Source organism: Hippoglossus hippoglossus, chromosome 22, assembly GCF_009819705.1.
Source record: "Hippoglossus hippoglossus isolate fHipHip1 chromosome 22, fHipHip1.pri, whole genome shotgun sequence".
NCBI classification, from domain to species: Eukaryota; Metazoa; Chordata; class Actinopteri; order Pleuronectiformes; family Pleuronectidae; genus Hippoglossus; species Hippoglossus hippoglossus.
Genome location: NC_047172.1, coordinates 24,382,734 through 24,401,423, shown reverse-complemented (window position 1 = coordinate 24,401,423; position 18,690 = coordinate 24,382,734). Strand labels below are relative to the sequence as shown.

The following is an 18,690-nucleotide window of genomic DNA, read 5'->3' as shown; positions in this document are numbered from 1 at the left end:
ATAATAAAACCATCATAAGGTGTACCTTGGTGGCAGTGGCTTTCTCAGCTGGTCACTCCCAGTGGATACAGTCAGATGACCTGTGTGGAGGAGTGCAAGGCCTTTTCTTAGTTTGCACTGGTAACCTGTAAGAGTGGCTGGCTGATGCTTCAGCACCTTAGTGGGGAACAGCTCCCCTCTGTGCTGCCGGTCTGAAGGAGGAAGCTCCGGTCAGGTCTTGTTGATGTTGCCAACCAGGCTGGTGTACTTCTTCTGCAGGTTATTGGCGACAATATGGTACATGAAAAAGTCGTCCGTGGTGACATTTCTCATGTTTTTACGATGTATGGCTCCACCAGTTTCATGACCACCAGGGATACTAGAGGTGAAGATAACATCTGTGGTTCAAACCAGCAGACCATACACACACATTGTAGGGTACATGCTTTGTCTTGGCCTCCAAAGTCATTTATTAAGAAAACACAAATGTGTGTGGAATGCTACATTCTATTATGGGTACTAATCCTGAATTAATCTTGATGAATCTCCTTGAATACGATCCCTTAAGGGTAATAGAAACATTCCAGTTTTATTTTGCCAAATACAAAAAATACAAAAAACATGATTTTGTGCATTTCATTATTTTGCATTACGACAAAAAGGCACATGCACACAACATTCCTTGATATTTTGGCCGTATTTGCCCGTCACTGGGCCGGCACAGCAGGCCATTGCAAAAGATAACCTTGGAAGGACAAAGTGACCAGACTTTAAATCAAATAAATTTCATTCACACAAAATAAATAACTGGATTTATCTATCCCGCTGATTTCCTGTCTGCAGTAGATCTGCCTGGTCCCTGTGTTTATTTGGATGTTTGCTGTCTGTCTGTCCTTTCAGACAGGTCAATACTCCTTTCATACTCTCTGCCAGTGACCTTGTCAAACAGAGGAGATAATGAGACTTTTAGTTCCTGGTTCTGACACAAATTTTAGTTTTCACTTGCTCTGAAGTGACAAATGTTCACACTGTCAAACTAAACAGCATAGTGCACGTCCGTGCTCTTGATACTGGTGTCAGTTACAGTTTTACAGTGACTGAACAACAGTAGAGGAAAATGTAGCCCAGTCATTTCTATTCTCTGTGTCTGATCTTAAAATTGTGAAGATGCTCTAAAATGCCCAGTTACGTTGTAACCTTGGTTCTCTGAGTTAACCAATAGAGCTGCATATGTATACATATACATACATACTGTATATTACATTGTAAGCTTGGCTCTCTTTTTTTAATTTATTTTTTATTAGTGAAACAAGGTGACTTAAAGGGGACATAGCATGCAAATTCCACTTTGTTAGTGCTTCTACAGGTTAATGTGGGTATCTGGCATGTCTACCAACCCAAAAACTCTGGGGAAAAAACAATCGCGCGTTTTGTTATAGTTCCTCTAAGTCAGAAACGTCATGCTTGAGCGACTCGATTGCGCTTCCTGGGTTTTGTGTCGTAACAAGGAACTGGAAGTCTCCCTACATGGTCTTGCAGTGTCCCGCAGTGTTCAGCGCTACTGTAACCCCCGAACCCCGACATTCAACGGGTACAACAACAAGCGGAGAAAGCAGAATCGCGGGCTGACCTTATATATACAGTCTATGGGGCTGACCAGCTCGGAGAAATGCTCGTCCCGTGTGAACAGCCAGGCGGCTGCGCGCTTGAGAACGGCGCTGCGCTGCCTCGCAGCGGTCTTCCACACTGCCAGCTGTGTGGAAGACTTCCGCAGTGTTCAGCTCTACTGTACGCCGGGTTACAGTAGTTACGCCGGGTTACAGTAGTTACGCCGGGTTACAGTAGTTACGCCGGGGTACACCGGACGCGGAAGCGCCGCTGCGAGGCAGCGCAGCGCCGTTCTCCAGCACGCAGCCGCCTGGCTGTTCACACGGGACGAGCATTTCTCCGCTGGTCAGCCCCATAGACTGTATATATAAGGTCAGCCCGCGATTCTGCTTTCTCCGCTTGTTGTTGTACCCGTTGAATGTCGGGGTTCGGGGGTAAATGATGGTCTTCATAGCCCCCCCCCCACCTCTCTTTCTCTCTCTGTCTGTCTGCTTGTGTGCTTGTAGTGGATGGGCAGAGGGGGACATTTAATTATGTGATTGGGAAAATTAAAACTCCAGGACAACAGAAGGGGAATACAAAGTATGGGATGCATATTTGATAATTTATATCATATAAAATATGTAATTTATATCGTTTAAAATCATGGGGGGAGAGGGGGGAGGGGGGAGCTGGCTCATTAGCATTTAAAGGAACAGGCACTCAAAACAGGTCACTCTGTGGAGGGCTGTTTTATACAGGGTAAAAAGGGTGCTGTTTTATATGATCCTTGTGGTATTTTGACCAAAGTATGTTACAGACATTTCATTAAGACCCCAAGGAACCATATCAACTTGTGGTAAAATGGGCATGCTATGTCCCCTTTAACAAGACAAGGTGGTTGGAGCCGGGGCCAATAAAAACTAGGCTTTGTCTTATTGTATCAAATTGAATGATGTGCCCTTTGCTGCCGTTCATGTTACAGCAGTTTCATTACATTACAATATCATCACAAGACCTAACACTAGCATGTACTCATCATTTTGTTTTATTTGTCCATATTTGTAAAAGATTTAGTAATGACTGATTTGGTTAGTTTACAGCCCACCAGCACAATTAGTAATTAGAGGAGATAATACTAACACTACCTATTTTTTGTCCTACCAGTGACTATAAAGTGAATAAAAGGACAAATAAAAAGGAATGAAAAATACAAATGTAATGTCTATTTACTATAAATAGTAGTTTGTACTACAGTCGTTTAGAGCTGGGAAAGTCAATAATAGCTGTATCAATTCCCATCGCTGACATTAGGCAGATTTTAGTGTTTCTTTTGAGAAATGGAAAAGGGGCTCTAACACATTTCCAGTGCCTCACACCACAGGCTTCAGACATCCACTTTCCCCATGTTCCAAGCCATTTCTCTTCATGGTAATCCATTGCTGCTGAAGAGAGCCATTAAAGTTTGCACCTTTCCTTTTTGCCCTAGTATAGTTTCTGAGGTTACCATGGTGAAATGGTAAGACTTGTTTTGATGGCAGATCATTTCCTGAGCAGTAGACGTATTCTCTTTTCGTTTACAACTGCTTTAAATTGGAAACTGGAGGTAGTTACAGCAGCCACTCCTTCTGATAAGTACCGGCATGCCTTCACTCTCCAGATGGAATCCATTCAACTCCCCACTTTGATAAAAAACAGACCACCGCATACAACCTGCAGCTGACATTTTAAAGCATATTTAAAAAAAAGAAATAGAAACGACACTGCCAAAATAGAGGAACATTCGTCTGACTTACATTGGAAACAGCATCACCTCTGACATCGTGTGAAAACATCTGTCTTTCATTAAAAGTAATGTGATGACTTTGTGTATTTGCCATACATATAGTATTTACAGATACCTGATCACTTTTGTAGAGTCCTACAGTTACATAATTCAAAGAATCTTAATGAATGTAGCAGGAATTTCCACTGTTCTTTTGGTTGTATATAAAGCCCATAAGGGGAAAAGGGAGGCGACATCAAACCAGATGTTTCTGCTAAAACGAAACTTATTTATTTTAAAGAAATCCGATACATTTATTCAAACAAAGAAATGAGGTTAACTAAAGGGGAAAAGTGGCCTTTGGTAAAACACGAGACACGCTAGTGAGCCTATGCATGATGGAGGGCTGCGCCCGGTTGCTGCCCTGCTCAGGATCCTTTAGACAGGAAGTGGTAATGTGGTCAGGTCACACCTCCAGCAGCTGGAGCCAATCCCGTTAAAGCGTTCCCACATCCTGAATGGCATAACACAAAGCTATAAAACACAGAAACACAGGATGAGGGCAGCACCTACAACCAACATTAAAATGTTTAGTACAGAGGTGATACAGCTCGTTTTTCTGTATTATAAGGAAAATATCAAACTGAGGCCTCAGCGCACCTTGATGAGTCATGTGTCAGCCAGGTTTGTCAATCTTCAATGGAGAAAACCTTTTTATTAGCTTTTATGATGTGGTCAACCTGATAGCTAATGAATCATCACACAAACTATACAGCTTGAAGTTGTATTTGTGTACCCCCTGTGTTGCACTTTAGACCCCATCATGACGCACACGTTTAATGGAGCAGCCCAATCATTTCTCCTCTGTGCCTCCTGCTCCTCCAGATGTACTTTTCACTGCCACTTCATTCTTTCTCGCTCACTCTTGATTTCAATGTGCTGTGAGAACGGCACACTGCGGCCAGCAGAGAGCCATTTAAGATCCTCTGCGTTTTCATTTCAGGCTTCACAGTGAATATTTTGTTAAAAATAACTGGAGGAAGTTACTTTGCTTGCAAAAATCACAAGAACACATTGGCTATGAAGAATTGAGTTTAATAAAGTAGGTAAAATCCAACTATTTATGCCTGGCTCTTTCTCACCTTTCATGAAAAGTTTGCGATAGCTCTTTTCATTACGCACGTTCTGTCAATCTCAAATGATTACACTAATCAAAACAACTATCAATTAACTTGAGTTTTTTGAAGATAGAATATGCTTTTATTGTATAAACAGTTCATTCCACTGTATGCTGAATATTGTGTATTTGGAAAATTCTAGCATTTACTTTGAAATACAAATGTTGTTTTAATAATAAAAGCTGAATGCAAACGTGACTCTGGCAAGTAATAAAGTGTGCTATGTGCTATGATTATGTTTTTCCACTCCAGTAATATGACGTCACTGAACATACAACCTGCTTACTTAGTGCTAGAACAAATAATTAATTTATACTGTGACATCATAAGAGCTTATTTATAATTAAAACCTCATATTTCCTCATTCCAGGTCTAATACATGATCATCATGTGCTTTAGTGTATGAAATGTAGTTGACTGTTACTTTTTGAATAACTGCGGCATTAACTGTCAAAGCAGGTTCTTCTTAGTTTGACTAAACAACAGACACATTTGTTAAATCAAGACTCTTTACAGTATGTTGTGAGACTCATTCTTGGAGTCAGTCAGATTTGAGTTGTTGAGATATTCTGTCATATTTAATGCAGTGCAGCAGCACACAATTCATGACTTTCGTATTCATTTGAAACAACAAACCAGTTTTGGAACATGTTACACTACAACAGACAGTCAAATTTGCTTTAGGGCAATTCATCCTAATTTTAATTACTTTTCTGATCTGACATATCAAAACCACTGCTACCACCACTTAAACAAATGATAATTTCAGTCTTTGCCTCATGCTATATACATTCTTCATTTATGCATCACAAAAAATACACTGAATGAAATCAAATATCGAGAAAAAATATGAAATTATAAAATATTTTCTCATCAACTTTGCTCTCAAACTTCTACACTCGGAAATGAAAGCTTTTAAAAGGGTTGTCTGGCCAAAAACTATAATTAAAATAACATGAGATGGGACATATTCAACCTTTCCTGGCTGTCAGTGTGATGATAAACTGGGCAGGACGGAGACCACTAGGAGACAAGGTAAAAATACAGGCATGAAGCAACTGTTCCCCATTTCAGTTTCTCTGGTGGTTTTATCAGTTTATATACACAACAGCTCCATCATGTTTATTTGAAATGAGCAACAGCTTTATTTTATTTTATATCATAACAACATGTCATTTTTAGCGCTCCACATTTAAGCATAGTTCTATTTAACTCAACGCAGCATTATTCCCACTGTTTTCTGATAACACCATCATCAGGATCAGACAGATGTCGAAACACTTCACACACATTTGATCAACATATACAAAGCATTGTGCAGAATAATATTCACAATCAAGCCACAACCAGTCACCTGTATCGTCACCCTCTTTAATTTGACTATTATATCACCATCTTGTGGTATTTTTCATACCTGCAGTGTGATGAGCTTCTTGGAGTCAGACCAGTCAGTCCAACTGAAAACACCATAAATCGACGACCTCATTGAGTCCACGTGTTAATACAGTAGCGTGTTTATTCGCTGTATGTATCACTCCGACATTATCAAAACTGTGGGCAGTGGGCACAGGAGGGCCTGTGTGTGGAAAACTGTGTCATGTGCCACTGTGCCTCTCATACAATATGCACCAACTCTTGCATCTTGCACAGGATGTCAGAAGTGTTCTGGACTCATTCAGTGCTTTGAAATATGAAATTGTGTCGTTCAAACTCAAGGGGCTTGCCAGGAAGCCCAAATGTCCATTAGCACAAACTGTGAAGAGACTATCTGAGGGGTCCACATGCAGATTTCATGTGGAACCGTTTGGGCTCAGAAAGCAGCACAGTGCAGGATTCCTTCTCCCATCGTTTCAGTATCACGTTGAGGAGCTGAAGACAAAGGTATTCACTGTCAGACGTAGATCAGGATGAGGAAGTCAAGGGTTTCTATTTTTATGAGTTTGTTAGGGAATAAGCTATCTTAATAGACACTTTGAGAAATTCATACATTTCAAAATGGACCCTAAAAGGAAAACAAGTAATTCATGTTTTTATTAAACATTTTATTTACGCCACTTTAAAAATCTGTTATCGTTACCATGCTTATACCTGCTACAGTAAGATGTGTGTGTGTGTGTGTATGGACAACATTATTCAACAAAACATGGACAGACATCATATCACTTGGGAGGGTATCTACTTTGGAGCTGATTGGTCAAACACCAATATCAACAAATACATATATAAGAAACAGATACTTTGTGAAATGTAATTTTTGCACATTGCAGGACGTCAAACAGAACGTCCCTCCGATGCTTCTTATTTTGTAACTGCTGTACTCACTCCATGACCTCCTTCACTATTGTTAGACTGCTTGAATTCTGCTCTCACAATTTCGAGATTGTGCTGTCTAGACTTTAATATTTCTTTACTTTGCAGGCTATTCTTTCTGTTTGGGTTGTCAAATGATTGCATGATCTCAGTAGAAACTAGCAGTAATCTAAACATGTCCAAATAGTAAAACAGTTGAATATTCTACAAGATACACCTTTACATGTATGACAGCACTTTTCATTAATTGCACTTTACTAAGCTTGATTTTTTTTAAATGATAGAATTTGCTTTTATTACTGTAGATGCAACAGTAAAATGCATTATTATTATCATTAATATCAAATAGCATAATTAGTTAATAACATCATTATCAGCGTAATTATATAAGACCCTAATATTAAATATAATTTTCTTTACTGAAGTAGTGAGTACTTTTTATACCACTGTTTACACACCTACAGTCATAATTAACTGAAGTGATCTTCTTTCTATTCAGAGTAAAGAACGTTCATATTGAAATGTATTTCAGGACATATTATGATGAACGCCTTTCATAGCACACATAACGGTAGTGCTGATTGGTATCACGTCACCAAGAAAATAAAAAAAGACTTCTAAATAAAACCCAAATGGCCACAAAACAGTCAGTTTCATCTATTTGCATTTAAAAACAATAAATTGCTTTATATCAGTATAATCAAAGATGTTTGGATAAGCAGTAAATAACTAACTTGATTGTTAAATTCCATATAATATTTAGATATTAAAATAAATCCTTTTGCACATTATGATGTGTATGGTATGTTTTATCTGTCAGAGGGAGCACCACTCATGTAAATGTTAAATTGCCATCAAGCCAAGGAAAGGGAAGGTAATGCTTAAACACAACTTTACAAAAATCTTTATTAACCGACATTAAACTCCAGAGATGTTAACAGAAAAAAATATTGAAATTCATATGTTATCACAATCACCAGATGTTTACCATAAATTATATATTTTTTTAACATAAGCAAAACAGTGAAGATTTACATTCTTAACTTGTTAACCAGTCTGTTTTTTAAATTTTTTAAATTTTTTTTTAAGATGTATTTCTACATCTGTCATGTTGCTGTTCACTAAAGCAGATTCTACATATGTAGTTGTGTCAAAGTGCAGACAAGAAAATACATAAAATGTGTCCCCACTGTACTAGGGTGGGTTTTAAATCTTCTTTTTCATCTCATTATTATTTTTTGCGGCACATATGTTACCCTCCAGTGTCCATGGCTACAGCTGTGTAACACCCCTCAGCATTTGGCTCTGGGGCCCAGTTGTCATAACAGACTTGTTCACCACTGACCCAAAACCGCAAATCCACAGTGCAGATGTAACTCAGCCTCAGCCAGATGTTGTCTGTGTCTCCCTCTTGCACCTATCGGTGATGTGAAGGTCATGGTGGTTCTCTTTGCTGTAATTCGAGGCCTCTTCCAGGTCACAGTGTGTTCAGTTGTGTTCTGCCAACAACAGACCCCAGTGAGGGTTTCCATTCTGATATTATGAATTCTATGCTGATTCACAGCTTATGCAATTTGTGCCATAAATACTGAAACAGCTTGTGTGACAGTCCACCTTGGCACTAATAACTAATGTAAAGCTACGCAATAGCCTCACACTGATCCCCATCATCAGCAATTAGGATATTTTTAACAATAATTCAACACACAGTATGTACATCCATAAAAAAGTAACTGAACAAATTAAACAAATAATTTATTTACTTTATAAATATTTACTACAATCAATAATTTATTCATCAAACACAGATCAGATCTTCCAGCTGTCACTCCAAAACAGTCAAGTCAGATCTTTGTGAAGCTCGCCCTCACAGCAGAAGGGTTTGAATTATTATATAAAAAATGTTTGTTATTTAGCAAAGTCAGAGCATATTCCTTGTTCTCTTTAGCATCACATTACATATCATTTAGCTGACACTTTTACCCAAAGTGACTTATAATAAGTGCATTCTACCATGAGGGTACAAACCCAGAACAGCAAGAATCATGTAAGTACATTAGCTTCAAAAAAGCCAAACTACAAACTGCTACATGTAAGTGCTACTAACTAATTTCTTCCAATAACTCCAGATCCCAGTGTCTGAAAGAGAAACTGCTCCTATTCTGCCATCTGGTGTCTCTGAACAGATCCCCAACACATCCATAGGTGTTATCTCATCCCAGAGTTAGCCATTTTCTAACTGAGTGGTCCATTGATCAGGGGTCTCATTTATAAAACAGTGCGTAGGATTCATACTAAAAGTGTACGTGCGCACAAACATCATGAAAAATGACTCGTCAACATTTTGTGCTCAGTACAACATGAGACGTGACGCACAGTCAGGACTCACTAGTCAGTGTTAAAGTGACTGGGGCGACACGCATATGTAGCCGAAGGTTTACTTCGCTTATACTGCAAGGTATCAGTAGAAGAAAGACACGGAAGATGTGGTATTAACTCGGGACAACTCGCCCATTTAATTTCCTCCACTCGTCAACAAACCACCACGCAGCACTGAACCACTTCTGTTAGAAACCCTTCACAGCAAAAGTCCCAACAGCCACACTGCTTATAACAGGAAACACACACAAACCTTCCACAATAAAGCAACTATATAAAATAGCTTACACATACATGATCCGACACCATCGATTCATAACTAAACACATGATCGTAAGTTTGTCATCTAAGTCATCTGAATAAAAAATGGAACAAATTAATGTGAACTAGTTCATTTTTGGAACCGTGAACTTAGTTCAAAATTAAAAAAAAGGAACTATGAACGTGAACTAGTTTTAAGTGTGAACTTGCACAAAAATGAATACCTGTGTGAGGAGCTTTTCTCTGTGATGAGGATGAACACAAACCCACACAGGAGTCGTCTCACTGATGCACACCTTCACTCCATCGTGAGCGTTTCCACAGCACAGAGCCTAACCCCAAACATTAATGAACTGGCAGCCAAGAAAAGATGCCAAACATCTGGCTCTGGCACATGTACATAAAAGAAGAATGTAGCCTACTTAAATAGGTTTTCTTTTTGAACTTTATCCAATATCCTATCTATCCTGTTTAATAAATGTTGACCCTGTTTGGCCCTCGGCGTATTCCCAGTTTTTAATTTTGGCCCTCTCTGTGATCGAGTTTGACAACACTGGTTTAGTAGGATTGTAGTTTCATATATTTTGGATACAAAACCGCTGAAGTGAACATGACTGCTCTCGGGTGCACAGAGTGCACTGACGAACTTGGCAAGGTGAACCTATAAACCTATAAATACTGCAGTGACAGTCGTGCGTAATGATGAATGATGGACGCATTGGCGCTGTTAGAGGACTTTGCCAATAGGCGAATTAGGAGAGAACAGGTGTTCAGGGACCACGCAGATCTCCTGGCCCATGATGAAGACTGGCTAATCAGCCGATTTAGATTCCTGAAAGGTGTGCTCTTGGATCTATGTGCTGAACTGGGTCCAGTATTACAGAGACCGACCCGACGTAACCGTGCCATCCCGGTGCCGACACAATTTATAACCACTCTGGGGTTTCTGGCAACCGGTTCTTACCAGTGGGAATTAGCCAACAGGTATGTTTTTGATATGACTAAAAATATATGATATTTTCCTTTCTGCCTGAAAGCCCCTTTTATCAATAATATAATTATGTTAAATTCTACAGGTCGAGCATATCAAAGAGGTCCCTTACACTGTGGGATAGCAGGCCAACATCAAAAGGCAATTTGCAGCTCTGTTTCCCAAATTGAAATCACTCATATTGCTTGGTCCTGATGAATGTGGTGGTATGATGGCCATTCAACCCTGATGTATAGTGGCTATCCCCCCAGGTGCTGGCTCCTCACCCCGTTTCCAAACCCTCCGAGGAAACACGGTACAATGAGGTCCACAAGCGAGCACGATATTATAATTATATCTTAACTGTCTTATAATAACACATCTGCACCGTGTAATTCAATTTGTTGTCTTAACTGGCTAAAAACAAGGTGGTAATAGTAATGACTATTATTCAGCGTAAATTCAGTCAGGAAAACTTTGACGGCTCATTGATCAGCTGATTGTGGGCGTTTCTAAATGGTGGTGTCGTATATTTAAGCAGCAGTGATGTTGAAGATGATGATAAAGGAATCTCCGCGGACACCGTTCTTGCTTGTATAATAAGGTTTATTACACAGAAGTTACAGGTCAGGACGGGTACCGGCACACCCGGAGACGTTCTCGGCCAATTCAGAAGTCTGAGTCGCCGGTGTCGGACAAGCCTTCATATAGGGAACTTGTTTACGCCCAAAACTTGAGATAAAATGACATCACACATAGGGGCATCTAATTCAAAACATGCTTCCTACTTGAAGATGGGAACCTCTCCATCTAACAGGTCAAAGAGCATTCTCAGAAGGAGAGAACTAACAAGTAACATATGTAATAATACTTAGGAAGTCTGAGAGTCCAGAAATCAGGCGCCGCTAGCTTTAAACCTGTCATTATGTTTTACACACGTGTCAAAATGATCCATGTTAACTAAATACACCACAGTGGCCAATCAGATTTTGACACAGTCTCTTCTAGCCAATCATGCGGCTGCTGTCAAACTTTAAATCCCTTCTCTTCTCTTCCGCAGTCAGCCGTCATTCAGCGACCCCAGCCGGCTCCCCCACTGCGTCTGTTCGCGGCCGCAAAGGACCAACAAAGCAGCTTCTCCAAAGCCCCCACCAAAGATAAGTAACAGATCGTCCCTCTCCAGTACCCCTGCACTCACTTCAGCTTTAGATAATATTCTGATGACCACTCTGCAGTCCTTGGTCCTCACCATGCAGAACATTGACACTCGTCTAAAAACTTGAAAACGCTGCAGCCTCCACTTCATGCCCAGCAATAATCAGCCTCCTATATGCAACTAGCCAGGCACAAGTACCTCAGCCGACCCAGGGGTCTCATTTATAACCGTTGCGTACAGACAAAACGGGGCCTGAAACGTGCGTACGCCACTTCTCACGCAAACGTTGGGATTTATAAAAACTAATATTTTTTTGTGTATAAAATCGCTGAAGTGAACATGGCTGTTTTCTCAGGCGCACGGAGCGCACAGACGAACTTGGCAAGGTGTGATCAATTTGTCAGATTGTTGTAAACCTATAAATACTGCAGTCACAGTCGTGCGTGATGATGGATGATGGATGCACTGGCTCTATTGGAGGACTATGCTAACAGGCGAATTAGGAGGGAACGTGTGTTTAGGGACCACACAGATCTCTTGGCCCAAGATGATGACTGGCTAATCAACCGATTTAGATTCCCGAGAGCTGTGCTCTTGGATCTATGTGCTGAGCTGGGTCCAGCATTAGAGAGACCGACCCGACGTAACCGTGCTATCCCGGTGCCAACGCAACTATTAACCACTCTGGGGTTTCTGGCAACCGGCTCTTATCAGCGGGAATTAGCCGACAGGTATGTGTTTGATATGATAGAAAATATATAATATTTTCCTTTCCGCCAAAGCCCCTTTTGAGAATAATATAATTATGTTAAATTCTATAGGTCGGGGATATCACAGTCATCCCTGAGTGTTGTGATGTCTGCAGTTTTGGATGGCATTATTAAATGAACTGCTCAATACATCAAGTTCCCTTACACTGTGGGAGAACAGGCAAACATTAAAAGGCAATTTACAGCACTGTCCGGTTTCCCAAATGTAATCGGCGCAATTGACTGCACTCATATTGCTATAAGGGCTCCATCAGAGAACGAGTATGTGTATGTTAACAGAAAACACGTGCACACAATAAGCATTCAAATGATATGTGACTCAAACTTGGTCCTGATGAATGTGGTGGCACGATGGTTTGGCTCTACACATGATTCATTTATCCTGGCACATACGCACATGCGTGATGGCTGGCTTCTTGGTAAGTTAACAACGTTTTGTATTAAATGTTACCTTTTAACCCTGTTGTATAATGATTCTCAACTATTACCTGCAGGTGACAGTGGCTATCCCCTCAGGCGCTGGCTCCTCACTCCCTTTCAAAATCCTCAGAGCGCAGAGGAAACGCCCTACAATGAGGCACACACGCGAGCGCATTCAGTTGTGGCGCGTGCCATCGGACTCCTGAAGTGCCGATGGCGGTGCCTTGATGCCTCAGGTGGCACCCCCCCCCCCAAACTGTGCAACATAATCAGGGCATGTGCAGTTCTGCACAACATATCCAAAATAGTTGGTCCTCCCCTTACTCCTGACCTCACCCCCCCCCCCCCCCACCAAATGATGACCCTGTCCCACTGCCCCCTCCCCGACAGGAAGCCTACCACTTGGGAGCGAGGATACGAGAGGATGTGATGCGGCGTTTGTGAAAATACAAACAAATGCAAAGGTTCACTTTTTTACAAGTTCTTTTAATGTTGAAATGTCACACAACACCATTTTGATCTCTTTCAGCTCGTCTGTTACACAATTAATTGCATTAATGGTCTCTCTCTGTGTCTGCAGCACAGCATCGGTCAGCACGCGCCCAGAGCTGCCATGCGCACGGGACGCACTGTTGCCGGGGACTGGCTGCCGCTCTGCAGCTGCCTCCTCCCTGGGGGCTTCCAAGCTGAGGGCATCCTCTCCACCTACTGCCCCCATCGACTCTGGAGGAACAGAAACATAATTATCGTACTTTAACACAAGTGTAATTCCTCATTTAATACAAAAATCGAATTGTGCTTTACCTGTGTTGTCTGAGATCTCAGCCATGTCGGTGTCACCCTCCTTTTCTGACACAATGCCACTCAAACTGGTTTCCCCGAGAATCGAGGCCATCCTTAGCTCCACCGGTGAAAGCTCGGGTGTGCCCTGGCCCCCACCAGTAGCAGTCACACTCAGGCGGTGTGAAGCGATTCTCCGCTTTGTCTCCACTTTCAAGTCAGACCAATTTTTTTTTATTTCAGCCACCGTCCTGTCCGTGGAACTAACTGCATTTACCGGAGCAGTTACACAGTGCCACTCTGTGCTTTTTCTTTTGTTAGTGATACCGGTGCTGTGGCTTCCAAACAAAATGTATTTTCGTACCTCCACCTCACTCACAAGCATCTCTATTTCAGCGTCAGTAAAATTGCGTTTCTTAGTTTTTCTCTGTAATACTTTACCCTCCATGATTCTCCGTACAAATCCATCGATCAGCAGGTTAATTTATATGCTTCAGCATTCATGCCGTGCTTTGCATTGACCATTTGTGGTTGAAAGTGGGCTTGTGGAGGGCGGATTTGGAGGCAGATCTACATTAATCTAGTCAGTCTCATTCTGCCATCCCCGAGTGTGATAAAGTATCACTACGCGATTTCATCACTGCCGCGCTCAGATCTGCAGATCCAGGTCCAAACAGAGACCATAGATCGGCAGTTCCTCGCTGCTACAGCATTAACTCTGACACAATTTGCATCGTGTACCCCAAAAGAACACAAGAACTGGACACTATCGGCGATCTAAATCTGAGAATTGGAAGAAACGTATTCTATTAGTATCACAAAGCCTTTTCGAGCAAAGCTGCTCCGTATATAGCACAATTCAATACACACCTGAATTAACCTGAATTACTTGCGATGATCGCGGAGGCTCTCAAACCATCTCCTGTAATTCCTGCGGCAGATCACATATCTCGGTCCCTAAATTCAATTCAGGTCTCAAACCAGATCCCCTCTCTGTGTCCTCAGCGCACCCACAGGTCGCCAGGTGCATCAATCCTGCTTCCAATTTGAAATAATTTTAACCTGAAAGCGCGTACATACTAACTACCAGTTCTTTAAAAGCCACAAGAAGGTCAATCCCGGACAGTCTGTTATTCCCGGACAGTGATTTACGGATGCTGCTGCATCTGTGAGTTTTGGAGTTTTTTGTCAAGGACAATGGCTCGCAAGCCGCTGGCCCCCCTATTCCAAAGTTGCAACTGGCTCTGTTCGATATCATCTCATCGCGTGTCATGCTATGTCTGGGGCCAGCACCGGAAAAGCGAACGCTCTCTGTCCTTTGCAACATCCAAGCTGTAGTTAATATCATTAATAAGGAGTGTTCTCATGTGAGGACTACCATGCCGTTCATGACAAGCATAACCTGGTCAGCATTACTCACAACTTCATTATTATAGCGCGTCAAATGCCAAGGCATTACAACACTCTAGCTGAGCCATTTTAATTTCCAGGCATTTCAACACATCTGTCCTTAAGCCTGCCCCCTATAGATCCAGTTCCTCCTTTCCATGCTCTAGCCCCGATTAAATATTTGAATCAGCCAGGGCTTACATGAGGAAAGGATTATCAGCTTGTACTCAAAAAAACCATGATTTGCCTGGAGCACACTTACTCTATTTAAACACCTCTTAAAAAACCCATTCACATAAACAGTCTGTGCCCCAGTTTATATTCCAATCCGGCAGTTAAATTATCAGTTCTCTGAAATAGCATCCTCTCCCCGATGCAGTGTCAGTATTGGTTTATGAATTTCTTCCGTCTTCACCTCCTATATGCCCCCAACATTAACACTGTCCGCTCAAATCAAAGATTTCTGAAACCCTGAGTCATGCATATAACTGGTGGTGGTTTACTATATTATCTGCTCACTGGCTCTGGTAGTGCTAGTAATATAAGGAACTTTTACACTTTCCAAAAATGCACTTCTTCAGATTTTCACTTTGGTTATTTTCTACACTGGTTGCATACACCACTGCATGAAAAGAATAATTTTTGTCAGTTAATGCCCCTGTAGATTTCTGTGGAAGTTCAGGTTAACGACAGTTCACAGGAATCTGCAGGCAGCACATAAAACTGTCGGGAATTGACGTGGGGTTCCAGTTTCAGGCAGTTTTACAAGCCTGAGAAGCTTGGCAGTTGACCCCCCTGCTCCTGGTCTAGGGGGAGGCTTGCACATGTAAATGACAAAACTGTGATCTTTACAAATGCGAATCAGGATAGTTTCACTCAGTGGTGCAGAGGTTACACCCTTTTCCAAAAGGTACTAACTCCCTTTTAAGAAAATCTCTCCTATAAATACATCAGGCTTAGTATAATTATAGAATCATAAAATGTAGCTTGAATCGATTTGCCGTATATAAGTAAGTATGCTATAATGAGTGTAATCATTGATACAATTTTCAGGGTACATCTGATGATACATTGTTAACATTGCATGTCTGTCAAGCTCATCCAAGAAAATCTGTTGGAATGGAGAGAGTGGCACCACTGTACAGTTTTCTAAGAGAAGTCTTTCTGCTGACACCAAAACACTGTGCTTCACATAAAGCATATCAGCTGTGTCATCGCATGACAAAGTCCCAAACATTTGTCCTCCCAAACTACTGGGAAAAACTCAGCACCATATTCACATGTCCATGGCATACTAAGCTGTTGACTGAAATTGCCTCATAATTTGGACTTCAATTGTCCTATTGATGTTATTAAAGTTTCCCAGTATTCCATTAAAAACCTCAACACTTTTATCCAAAGCGACTTACAATAAGTGCATTCAACTATGAGGGTACAAACCCAGAACAGCAAGAATCATGTTATTACATGATTTTACTCTGAAAACATCACACTCAGCTCGTGAATACGTCCTTTCCTGAAGATACCACGTCAGTCGTTAACATCATAACCGTTAGAGGGCTCGTCCAATCACAGCCTCGTGAATGAAGCGTCTGTCTCCCACAAACAAGAAACTCCTGGCTGTTGTTTTGCGTGGTTCGATGAGTGACTGATTTCGGTGTAAAAAACTTGCTGAAGTCAACACCACACTGTTTTCCCTGGAGGAGAGGATGACTGTGTTGGAAAGTAAAGCCGCGGGCCCAGTGTGGAGGAGTCGAAGCGGAAAAGACGGCCGCACAATCCCAAAATTACGGTAAGAGCTAAGCTAAAGAGAGAAGCCATTGCTAACTGCTAAGCTAACTAAGTATCTCTTAGATCTGAATAGCGTGTTAACAACTGTGGGATTAGCGAGAAAGTTGCTAAAAGAAGAAGAGAGCATCTAGTGCTTGAGCAGAATTAGTGCATGTTTAAATATGTACGAACTTCTTAAACTTAAGTTTGTTTTCGTTAAGTTTTTTCATAAACATGACTTTTTGTCCGATTTATAGGAAACTGTCCATCGTCTTCATACCTCTGAGGCAAATAGCAGGCGCCATGAACCGTAGCAAGGGTAAGATTAAAGAGATGCGCTGTGCTGTATAAAATACATTTTCTAAGTGTACTTTGTCTGATCCATTTCATCATTGTGTTTTCACCAAGAACTTATGACCCAGAGGCAGCAAAGAGACATTTCAAGCTTCACCTGATTAGTTTTTCACTGGCTAGGCCAGTTGTGTTTTTACAATATTTGTTCTGTATGTAAATAAAGCTTTGACTCAACATGTAGCTTGTAAATGTTTTTTGAATATGAATATGCGATTCATATGCTAATTAGATTGCACCTTCGCTCCGCGACTCCCCTGCAGCACTCCCCCCTCCCCAGCCCCCCCACTGCGCTACCAGGAGTACATTTCCGTCAATTTATATCACGTGCAAACGTGGACTTCACAGTCTGTAAACAGGCACTAACTGCCAGGAATTAGGGGAGTTTGCAGGCACGGAAATTCTGCTTTTTGTGCAGTGCAAAGTCTTCACGACCCCATGATCTTTGGACCCTGTCAGGGACCGAGCATGAAGACCAGAGAGTCACAGATAGTTTTCTTTGAAAAAATAGTATTTTAATTTGGTTTTCATTAACAAAAATGCAAACGGTCAAACTTCACAAATCTGGGCCAGCAAAAGGTCAACCAACCAAACTAGCCTCCGGTACCCAGTGAAGCCAAGTTAACATCACCACAAAACTGCCTCTCAACTTACACAGGGGAACATATATAGTGGCTGATCAAGCCACTCAAAACACAAAAGGGGGGTAGAATTAGACATAATAATATTGAAAACAAACTACAGCCACAACATAACACCCCAGTATAAGGCCGTATAATATTAACTTAGGAACAATAATTAAACATAAATATCAAAAAGTAGTCAAAGATTAACAACAAAAAATCAAAATAAGGAAACAATATCCCTCCCCATGATTACAAGGGACATGGTGCAGTCCAATTAATGCTCAAAGCCATTTAAGGTTGTCTGCTGCAGCTGGGCCTCCTTTGGATGAATGGCCAGATGACTCCAGCAGCAACCCCAAGGAACTGGTAACTCAAAGAAAACTTGATTAACCCAAAATCTATGTGTCCAGTTATTTATCTGTGATGTGGGTGGGTGTGCAAAGAGAAACAAACTAAGCAAATTAGGAATTAAGAAAGGTTACCACCATGTTACTGAGTTTAAGTTTGGTCCCTTCCTGACCTTTTAATTCTTTCTACATTATACATCCCTCATTCAACTTGCACTATATCACTCACTGGTTTGGTTGTGTTAGCAATGATAGCAACTTCTCATTTTCTTTCTTCAGAACTTCCCACTTGGTCACTCCCCTCACTCATTGCATACACGGTCTTTGTGACCTTGCTTGGTCTTCAGACCCCATACAGTCTTCGCGACATATGTGTTTCATATGGTATTTTACTTTCGGTCGTAAGGACCCTAATTTCTGTTCGTCGAGCTGACTTAATTTCTGTTGTGGTCGCTGTACCATTTTATAATTTCTGTTGGCATTCTATGTTATTAGGTCTTGGACCATAATTTCTGTTCAGTCTATTGACCTTTTATTTAAGTTCGCTCCTTGCTGACCTTTTATTAATTTCTACATTTAGATCTTGCGCTCAGCACGGTAATTTCGGTTTGTCAAGCAGACTTAATTTCTGTTGCGGTCGCTATACCAATTT

The 18,690-nt window shown here is 41.2% G+C and overlaps 1 long non-coding RNA gene across 1 annotated transcript; it reads right to left on the bottom strand.

The window, feature by feature from the left end:
- Positions 1-37: 37 nt before the first annotated feature.
- On the bottom strand, positions 38-18,065 carry LOC117755792. The gene is made up of 4 exons (XR_004612663.1): positions 17,805-18,065; positions 9,787-9,791; positions 3,860-3,865; positions 38-48 (listed from the first exon to the last, which is right to left on the bottom strand). It is a non-coding gene; the product is annotated as an uncharacterized LOC117755792 (long non-coding RNA).
- Positions 18,066-18,690: the final 625 nt, after the last annotated feature.